This window comes from Pteropus alecto, unplaced genomic scaffold (genome assembly GCF_000325575.1).
Source record: "Pteropus alecto unplaced genomic scaffold, ASM32557v1 scaffold37, whole genome shotgun sequence".
In the NCBI taxonomy this organism is placed as follows: domain Eukaryota; kingdom Metazoa; phylum Chordata; class Mammalia; order Chiroptera; family Pteropodidae; genus Pteropus; species Pteropus alecto.
Window position 1 is genome coordinate 164,971 of NW_006440605.1, and position 9,649 is coordinate 174,619.

The 9,649-nt window shown below is 49.2% G+C and overlaps 1 long non-coding RNA gene and 1 pseudogene across 1 annotated transcript; one reads left to right on the top strand and one right to left on the bottom strand.

The window, feature by feature from the left end:
* Nucleotides 1-2,935: 2,935 nt before the first annotated feature.
* Nucleotides 2,936-5,869, bottom strand: LOC112484161. The gene is made up of 3 exons (XR_003047905.1): nt 5,819-5,869; nt 5,278-5,687; nt 2,936-5,161 (listed from the first exon to the last, which is right to left on the bottom strand). It is a non-coding gene; the product is annotated as an uncharacterized LOC112484161 (long non-coding RNA).
* Nucleotides 5,870-6,978: 1,109 nt separating this feature from the next.
* Nucleotides 6,979-7,097, top strand: LOC112484167 (annotated as a pseudogene).
* The last annotated feature ends 2,552 nt before the right edge of the window (nt 7,098-9,649 follow it).

Below are 9,649 nucleotides of genomic sequence, written 5' to 3' on the forward strand. Positions count from 1 at the left end.
GGGAATCACATGGGCAAGGTGACCACTGTCAGTCAGGGTGATGGAGACTCAGCTATGGGGGCCACCTGGGTCTGCATGCCAGGACAGGGGAAGACTCGACAAAGAAACAATGCCCTCTGTTAGCACTTCTGTCTGGGAGAAAGCTGCCCCTCCAGCCCTTGCCCTGAAGCCAGACAATTCAGTTCCTCCTCATATGTCCATGGTGATTTTTAAGCAGCTGCCCCAGCACTGGATCTCAAAGCAAGTGAGTCCGTCAGCAAGTAAGTCTGCTCATGGGCCCCTTAAGATGAACATCTGCAACTTCAGTCGCCCTCCATCTCACTCCACTGGTTTTCACAGCCAGAGATTGTGGAGATTTCTTTTCCTGGCACTGGAACCCTAGGTTAGGGAGCCTGGTGTAGGGCTGGGACCCCTCATTCCTCCTGGGGGAACCCCACAGCCAAGATAACCCTTCTGATTCCCACCCACAACAGGAAGGTGTGAGTCCAGACTGTCCATGTCTCCACTCTTCCTACCAGTCTCAAGCTGACCTCCTCTGTATGTCCCCAACTGCAGGAAGTTTGTTCAGCTAGACTTCAGGCAACTCCCAATGATGGTTGTTCAGTAATTTAGTTGTAATTTTGGCGTGGTCATGAGAGGAAGCTAGCACAGTATTTACCTATTCTACCATCTTAACCCGATCAAATTTCTTATGCACTTTAAATATCTTACAAATTTATTTGTCAATTATAGTTCAATATAGCTGAAAAAATAAAATAAATAAAAATAATGTTTCCACATTAAAGATATTCAAATTCAGCACTAAAGACCATGTATGAACTAATATTTACACTTGCCAGTGAAAATTATTGTATCTCATGATATACAATGCTTCACTGTTTTAATAAACACAAAATCTCCAAGTGGTCGCAGGAAAGTACAGAATAATAGCAATTATTATTGTCATCATTATTATTATTTGCTGCCCATGTGACTTCTGACTGTCCAGCACTGTTCTAATCACTTTACACATAACAACCTCCTTTTTTTTTACCCAAACCTGTGAGGCAGGTACCACCATTACCTCATTCTACAGATAAGAAAACTGATGTGCAGAGGGATCAAAGTAATAGATCAAGGATACGCAGCAAGGAAGTGATGGAATTGCATTTGAACCCGGGCCGACTGCCTGCAGTGTGTGTTCTTAACATCTGGGCTCTACTGGCCTGGACTGGGGTTGGAAGGAGGGTGGTCAGGGGCCACTTCCCTGACTTCCCTGGGGATATGGTGAGGTTAGCCAGGAGGTGCAGTGGAAGGGCATTTTAGGCAGAGGGAATGGCAAGAGCGAAGGCCCTGAGGCCAGAATAAGTTAGGCAAGTTGTAGGAATGGAGAGGAGGCCTGTGAAGTTGGAGCTGAGTGAGGAGTTGAGGGGACAGCCGTGGGAAAGGAGGTGGGAGATGACAGCAGGGGCTGCATCAGGCAGAGCCTCAGGGAGCCACTGAAGGTTCTCAGCAAGGGAGGAGTGACTCTAATTCCCTCTCTCCTGTCGTGCAGCCTCTGGCATCACCTGGAATCAATCAGTTCCCTTTGCATGTAAATGACAGAAGCAGGAGGTGGGTTCTCACCCAGGATGAGGGGTGCAGGCATCCTGGCTCTGTCCACCCTAGCTGTGTGGCCTTGGGCAGATTGCTTTTCCTCTTTTCCCTCAGTTTTCCTCATCTGTGCAATGAGGATAAGAATAGCACCTACCTTAAAGAGTTTTGGGGAGAATTAAATAGGTTAATACATGTCAAGCAGTTAGGATAGGAGTCTGGCAGGTGATTAGGGCTACATAGTGTCATATATCATTATCTTCATGACCACAATAAATATGGGTTTACCAGACAGCTTCACATAATGTTTGATCCAGATGCTCACATGCTATCACCAAGGCTCTGGTCTCTTCCCTCTGCCATTACAGCCTACTTATGCTTCATATTCTGCTCCATACAGCAGTTAAAGCCACAATCCCAACCCTAAGGTCCACAAAATGACCATTGCCCTTTCTCCCATCCTCAAACTACAGCATCTAGGGCCAGATTGAAAGGGAGGTCTCTTCCAGTTGCCCCAAAGTGAAAAAATCTCTCATTGTCTCTGAGTGAGGTACATGCCCTCTCCTGAGCCAATCGCTGTGGCCAAAAGATGAGGTAGTGGTTGGGAGCTGGGGCTGGAGCCAATGCAGCTGAGAATGCAGTCAGAAAAGAAATGCAGGACCTAGCTCCACTTCACCTGGCCTGTTGGGTTCTGTGCTGGAGTCGTGGAGAATTACCCACCTTGCCTCAGTTTCTCCACTCAGCCCCAGCCCGAACGCTCCACATCACATTGATTCCAGAGTGGAGAAGGTTGATTCCAGAGCCTCACCTTTTCCAGGGGTCACTTTCAGCCCTTTTTCTCATCGTCGCCACCAGCGCCCCACCTGCTCCTGGCTCCCACCCTCACCCCACTGCCCCCGGGGATGGATGAGGCAGCTCACACAGGAGAGAAGTTGAGTTTATTTTAACCATTCAGGACTGACCGCCTAGGGACTCCCAGAGTACTTTTCAGGACTGGCCAGAGAAAGGAGATTCTTCAGTGTAAGCAACACCCCCCAACTCCATAGGGGCCCCAAGACACCCCAAGACAGGGCAGGACTAAGCTACACAGCAAGTGTGAGTCTGAGTGGACCCATAGCTCCTGGTCTTCCTCCACCCACATCCCTCCACCCCCAGCCAGAGAGGACAGAGGGGGATGTGAGGGTTAGTTTTATGTGTCGGCCTGGCTAGGCTACTGTATACCATTATTCTTTTTCTCCCCCAAATTTGAAATATTTATTTAAAAATGAGCAAAAGTGGGCGATAGTCACTTCACAGAAAAAAATATCTGTGTTGCCAATAAACATATGCAATGATATACAAATTCATTTAAACGTTAGAGTAATTCGAGTTAAAACTACAGTGAGCTCTCAGTAGGCATCTTTTTTTTTTTTTTCAGCAGGCATCTTTCGAATGGCTAAAAGCACAAACTGGCAACACCAAGGTTTGACAAGGATGTGCAGCAATGAGAACTTCCATGCACTGCCAGTGGGCGTGTAAATTGGTCATACCCATTATTCAATCAAACACTAATCTAAGTGTTGCTGTGAAGGTATTTTGTAGATGTGGTTCACATTTTCAGTCAGTTACCTTTAAGTAAAGCAGATTATCCTGAATAATGCGGATGAGCCTCATCCAATCAGTTGAAGGACCGAAAAGCAAAAACTGAGGTTTTCCGGAGAAGAAAGAACTCTGCCTCAAGACTGCAGCATCGGCTCCCACCCGACTTCCCATCCAACCCTGCACACTTCAGACTTGCCAGCCCCCACAACTACATGAGCCAATTGCTTAAAATAAATCTCTCATATATCCCTATGTCCTATTAGTTCTGTTTCTCTGGAGACACTGACTGATAGAGGGGACATCCACCTAAGCACTGCCCAACTTGGGGGGAGGAGATGAGCCAGCCTCAGCCAGACTCAAGGCTCTGGGGTGGTGGGGGAGGCAGAGAAGGGAAAGCTGGGGCATGGGGGTCTCCAGCCACAGGCAGGCAGAAGCTCAGGCACAAGTGTTCTCAGCTCCCTGTCTGTGCCCCGTGGGCCTTTAGGCCTTGCTGGTCAAGTTGTACTGCTCGATAGTCAGGAGACCCAGATGGTCTCTCACCCATGGAGGGAAGGAGTGGGTAGAATCAGGCCACAGTTTACATTCCCAGAACCTGACCACAGCCAAGGTGTGAACAAGCATAGGGCTTGGAAGTGGCAAACTTTTGGGGGGTGTCAAACAATCAAGTAGTAGCTTGTTTGGGTACTGGGTGACAAAGGGACTCAAGCGTGAGAGTACCAGGCATTAACCTGGTAGAGATTTCAGGTGTTGCATATCATTTAGCGGAAGTACAGCTGTTGACAAACGGATGTTGGGAACCAAGCTCACTGGGTGTCAAGGTGACAAATGGACAGGGAGCTGGGGTAATAAATATGTACTGAGAGCCAGGTGCTGGTCTGTGTTGCCCATTTTCAGGTGGGAGGTTGGAGACTGAGGGTGCGTTTGGCTGGTGGGGAGTTGGGTTTTGTTTTCTGATTGAGGCTGGGCTAATAGATGTTGGAGAAGAAATGTACTGCTCATTAGGGTGTCCATTTACCTGGATATGTATGTATACAGGCAAGCATGTACCTGTGTGTCTGCACACCCATGTGTCTACCTGCAGACATGGCATGCACACAGGGGCGAACCTGGTCAACCACTGCAGCCCTGGCCTGGCCCGGCCCCTATCCCTTCCCCTACCAGAGCCAGGGCCCCAGACCCCACTCCTGGCCTGGCACAAGTCCCACCTTCACCAGCTCACCTGGTTCAGGAGTGGATCATCCATCTGAGTTGAGGATGTCCATCCATCTCTGAGTCTAAGGTCATCAGATCAGCCAAGTCCCAGCTGGGGGACCCTGCAGCTCCCATGAACCCTACATTCTTTTGAGGACTCCGCAGGGACATTGCTGGGAGGAGGCCCTCTTCAGTTCCAAAGCAGATCCCTTCCCTCTGTCTCAGCACCTGCTGGGGTCAGGATCCATCTCTCATCTACCCGGCTGCATTCTGAGCCCCCACCTCTGAGATGCCTGCCTGACCTAACTGGACCAGCTTGGATGGATGGGCTGAGAGTGTGAGGGGGAAGCTCCATGGGAAGCGAGAGGGACAGTGAGGGACAGTATCCACCAGGCCCCCTGACCTCCACATACCTGAAGTAGCTGAGGCACTGAGACTGGGAAGGCCTCCACCAGTGGGGGTCAGGAGAGTCAGTCCTGGGGTTCCTCTCCTCCTGGGCACAGCATCTCCCCCAGCACAGCATCCCCCAAGCACTGGGCAGACAGGGGAGCATCGGGCTCCAGCCCTCAGGATGCCATATGACCTACCTGGTTCTGGTTGACGAGATTTCCTATAGTAGGATGCAGGGCAGGCCCCACCCAATCTCCACACATCCAGGTAACAGGTCGGGGGAAGAGAGAACAGTGTTCACAAGCAAACACTCAATTGTTCATGGTGGTCACTCGCCATCCACTGCTGGACAGCCGGCCACCCAGAATGGACCCTCAGCCACTCAAAGAGGGACACACTGGCTCCAACAGGTGGGCCTGAAACCATTCTGTTGGGAAAAGGGAGAGAGTCATTTCCACGCTGTGTTAGTTCCCTGTGACTTAGTTTAAACAACAATTGTATTATTTTACAGTTCTGGAGGTCAGAAGTGCATACAGGACTCACCAGGCTAAAAAGGCATCTGCAGCCCAGTTTCCTTTCTGCAGGTACCTGGGGAGGATGCGTTCCCCTTCTCACTCGGGGTATTGGCAGATTTCACTCCCTTGCAGTTGTAGGACTGAGGTCTCCGGTTCCTTGCAGGCTGTCAGCTGAGGACCATTCTGAGCTTCTCAAGGTGCTCACGTTTTTCGGCTCACAACCCTTTCCCCTTCTTCAAAGCCTCCAGCAGCAGATCAAGTCCCCTCACTCTTCAAATCTACCCCCCTCTTCTTCCATCTCATTTCTGACCCGGCTAGGAAGGGTTCTCTGATTTTCAGGGCCACGTGATTAGATGGGCCCACCCAGATAAGCCAGGATCATCTCTCATCTCAAAATCAGTAACCTTCATTACATCTGCAGAATCCCTTTTGTGATGACTATGTGGAAAAAAAAAAAAACATATTAAATGTTCTGGGGATCAGGATGTGCATGACTTTGGGGGAGGCAGGCATTATTCTGGCTGCCACATGCACATGGAGACCACACAGGTGAACACAGAACAAATTACCTTGACATCGCAGCAGACTGACTTTGATAGCTTGAGACCCTTGATTTCTCTCTGCTGGAAAGTAGTCAAAATAAATGTTACTAAGGGGTCATGCTCAGAGTTACGGAAGAGCAGGCAACAGGAAGGAGCCATTGGGATGGCACATGAGTGAGCACTCTCAGAGCTGTAAACCCTCAGATGGGGCTTGAGCCCTGCCCATGGACATTCATTCACTGGACAAATATTTATTGTCAGCCATGTGCCGGGTGCTGTTCTAAGGCAAGTGGTGGGCAAGACAGATGTGAGCCCACCTTACGGTGGGCCCTTTCTTAAGCCAAGGAACAGAGACATTCTCTAAATCACCATGGCAGAGGACTAGAGGGTGACTGTGACCATCCCATCCATTCCTGGACAGCATGATTCACTGAGAATAGTGCAGGGAAAGACTATATAGTTCCCAGGCTAGCCCACGGTAGTCTGTCTAACCCATGAGGCAGGTGAAAGGTGAAGAGGTAGGGAATGGGGAAAGAAATGATGGGGGGCAGATAGGTGAGGAAGAGAACCCCACAACAAAGAAATGCAAATATCCATGTAGAGGAAGTCACTTTCCACAACTGGAGGTTAGTTTCTGATTATAAGTTCTCTTCTTTTGAGAAGCAAAACACCTCTTAGGGTCGAAACCCTTTAAATTTTAAACTGACAACTCATTGCCCAGCCGCTCACCAACAAACGTGTGTGGGAGACTGAGAGGGAAAAAAAATAGCCACAATATTTGGCAGCTCCCCATCAACACATGGACTCTATTTCTCTTCCTCCTGGTTTTACCATGTGACTTGTTTTGGCTAATGAACCATTAGCAAATACGGCACAGGTGGAAGCTGGAGAAGGGTTTGTACATTGGGGCTTGCCCTCTATGCTTCTTCTGGCAACTCTGTAACCACCATGGAAATGAGCTCAAGCTAGCCTGCTGGAGAGGCCACACAAAGGAGATCAAGGCACCTCAGGTGACATCCTGCGACTACCCAACACATGAGTGAAACTCTCCGAGATCATCCAGTGCCAGCCAACTCACCAGCTAACTGCAGTCTTTTGAGTGACCCCAAGCAAGATCCGCAGAACTCCCCAGCTGAACTCAGCCCAATGGCCAACCCACAAAATCAAGTATCAATAAATGACCACTGGTCTACGGCCATGCCACCCTGAACATGCCCAATCTCGTCTGATCTCGGAAGCTAAGCAGGGTCAGGCCTGGTTAGAACTTGGATAGGAGACCATCCAGGAAGACCAGGTGCTGTAGATGTTTTTAAAAAATTATAAAAATAAAAATAAATAAATGAGCATTGTTTTAAGCCACTAATATTTTAGTGTAATTTGTTACCCAGCAAAGGTTAACTGATACAGTATTCATACATGCTCTTTTTGGAAGAAGAAATGTACGCTTATAAAAAAGCAGCCACTAATCCCTGACAATAACCACACAAAGACATTGGTGTGGCCAGCATATATGTTTCAGTGCCACAAATTCTGCTTTATTCACCACAGAGCCACTAGATGGCAGGATTTCTTCGTTTCAAACTTCCACCTAAGTTAGACGTGCAAGCTAAGGAGTCAACTATTATCTCAATTTTGCAGATGAGAAAACTGAGGCAGAGAAAGATTACATCTCTCGCTGGTAAGGAATGGAGATAGGGTTTGCATCCAGTTCTGACTCTACAGTTAATTGCTACATGGGGCCGACACCCAGCTCTGTCATGGATTATCCGTGTAACCCTGAGCAAGGTGCTATGTTCTTGTGATTGTTCCCTCTTGTGTAAAATGAGAGAAGCGAACTAAGATCAGAAATTTTAAACCTGGGTTAGGCAACCACAAAAAAAATCTTTGGGGTAAATATACCTAGGATGAGAGGGGCAGGCAGTGGGTCGGAGGTGGTCTTTAGGCTGGGTTAGAATTCCCAATGAGTTTGTGATCCAGGAAATATTAAGAAATACCAGACAATATACTCTGAAGGTCCATTTCAAGGGTCAAGTTTCTAGTCAAGTGGACACCAAATGCTACAATAATAATTGTGCAGAAACCAAGCGCACCTTACAGAAAACAGTCTTGGGTACAATTCAGTCCATATCACGGCAGGGCTGAACTGGTCTTGATTCCAGGCTTGAGTGCAATGCATCTTCCTAACACACCCTGCACTCTTGTCTTGGAACTAAACAAGTTCTGGGCTTGTCTCCATGTCCTGACCTGCCCAGGGAGGTTCCTCTCACCCCTGCCTATTGCACGGTTCCATTGCTGCAGCTTTGACCTCTGAGCCCTGAATACCCACACCCTGAGAAAGCAGTTAGTGATTACTACAGGAACTGCCAAAAGAATCGACAGCAGGTTCTGTCTGAAGCAGCCCTGGACTAATTTTCCAGGAGTCTGGCTCATTGCAGCTGTTTCTGGTCTCTTGCTATCTCCCCAGAATAGGTTGCTGTCTTTTTGCTCTGCTGGCCTCGCTCTCAGTTCCATGTCAGCTCCCATCTCTTGGCCTTGACATTTTGCAGCGAACTCTGCTCCTCCTACCTGCCTCCTCGCCTTCAAGCCACTGGACATCAAAAGCACTGACAGCTGCTCACAGCCGTTGGCCTTGGGCGTCTTGAGTGAGAGTCCTCTTCGAACGACAGCCCAGTTAACTCTAAGCCAGTCATAAACTCTTCCGGGTTCTGCAAGAACTTTTTGTTTGGGCGGTAGAATTTTTGTCAAGCAATGTCTTATGGAAGCTCAAACCATGTTAAAACCATCAGAATGGCAGGATATTAGGGAAAGCACCCAGATCTTGTGGGGGACCTGTGGGCGACCAGGTACATGTGCCAAGATCGCACACAGGAACAGAGCTGGTTCCCCAAAGCGTCGGCTCCAGGAAAGTGGATGAGAATGAGAGTTCAGTGGGCAGGAACTCAGGCCAAGAAATGCAGAGCCTGGGATTTGCAGGCATCTTGAGGAGGGTGCTGGGCTTCCCACAGGTCATGAGAAAGAAGCAGGCACCAAAACTCGGAGGCCTGAGTGACCCCAGCTGACGTCTGGATAACATCTGTTACGGGAAAGGGCACTCCCAGCCAGAAAGCAGTAACCCCAGCAGAGCTTTCAAACACCCGGCAGGGGGCTTTAAATAGCTTTGGAGAGATTCTTTCACAACAGCAAACTCACTAACTTGGGGTGTGTCTGAGCCACCCAACTCAGCTGTGGCTCAGACACACCCCAAGACACAGCCCAAGCCCCCTATCCCCAAGGCCCACAAGACCCTGCTCACCTGCCCCCATCTCCCTGCCCTCACCTCCTCCGTCTCTCCCCCTCACTAACTCTGCAAAAGCCACAAGAGCCTCCTTACTGTTCCATGAACATGCCAAGTAAATCCCTGCCCCAGGACCTTTGCACATGCTCTTCCCGCTGCCAGAGAGGCTCTTCTCCCCAAAGCACCGCACAGCTTACTGCTCACCTCCTTCCATTCCTTACCCTAATGTCATCTTCTCTGGGAGGCCTCTCAATCTACACCTGCAATTCTCTCCCCACATGCACACACACAGCACTTGCCACCATCCGACACACCATATACTTTCTTCTTCATCTCTACTGTCAGCCTGGCCCACCAGAGCAGGGATTTGTGTCTGTCTGGCTGACTGCTGCAACCCACAGTGTCCAGACAGTACTTAGCACAGAGTAGGTGCTCAGTAAATATTTGCAGAATGAATTAATCCACAATGAAAGACGATATTGAGGCAGGAAGAAGTTGGGCAACTGGCCTAAGGCCCACAGCCCTCATTGGCAGAAGCCAGATTCAAACCCAGGCAGTCCAGCTCCACAAGCTTCCTACCGACT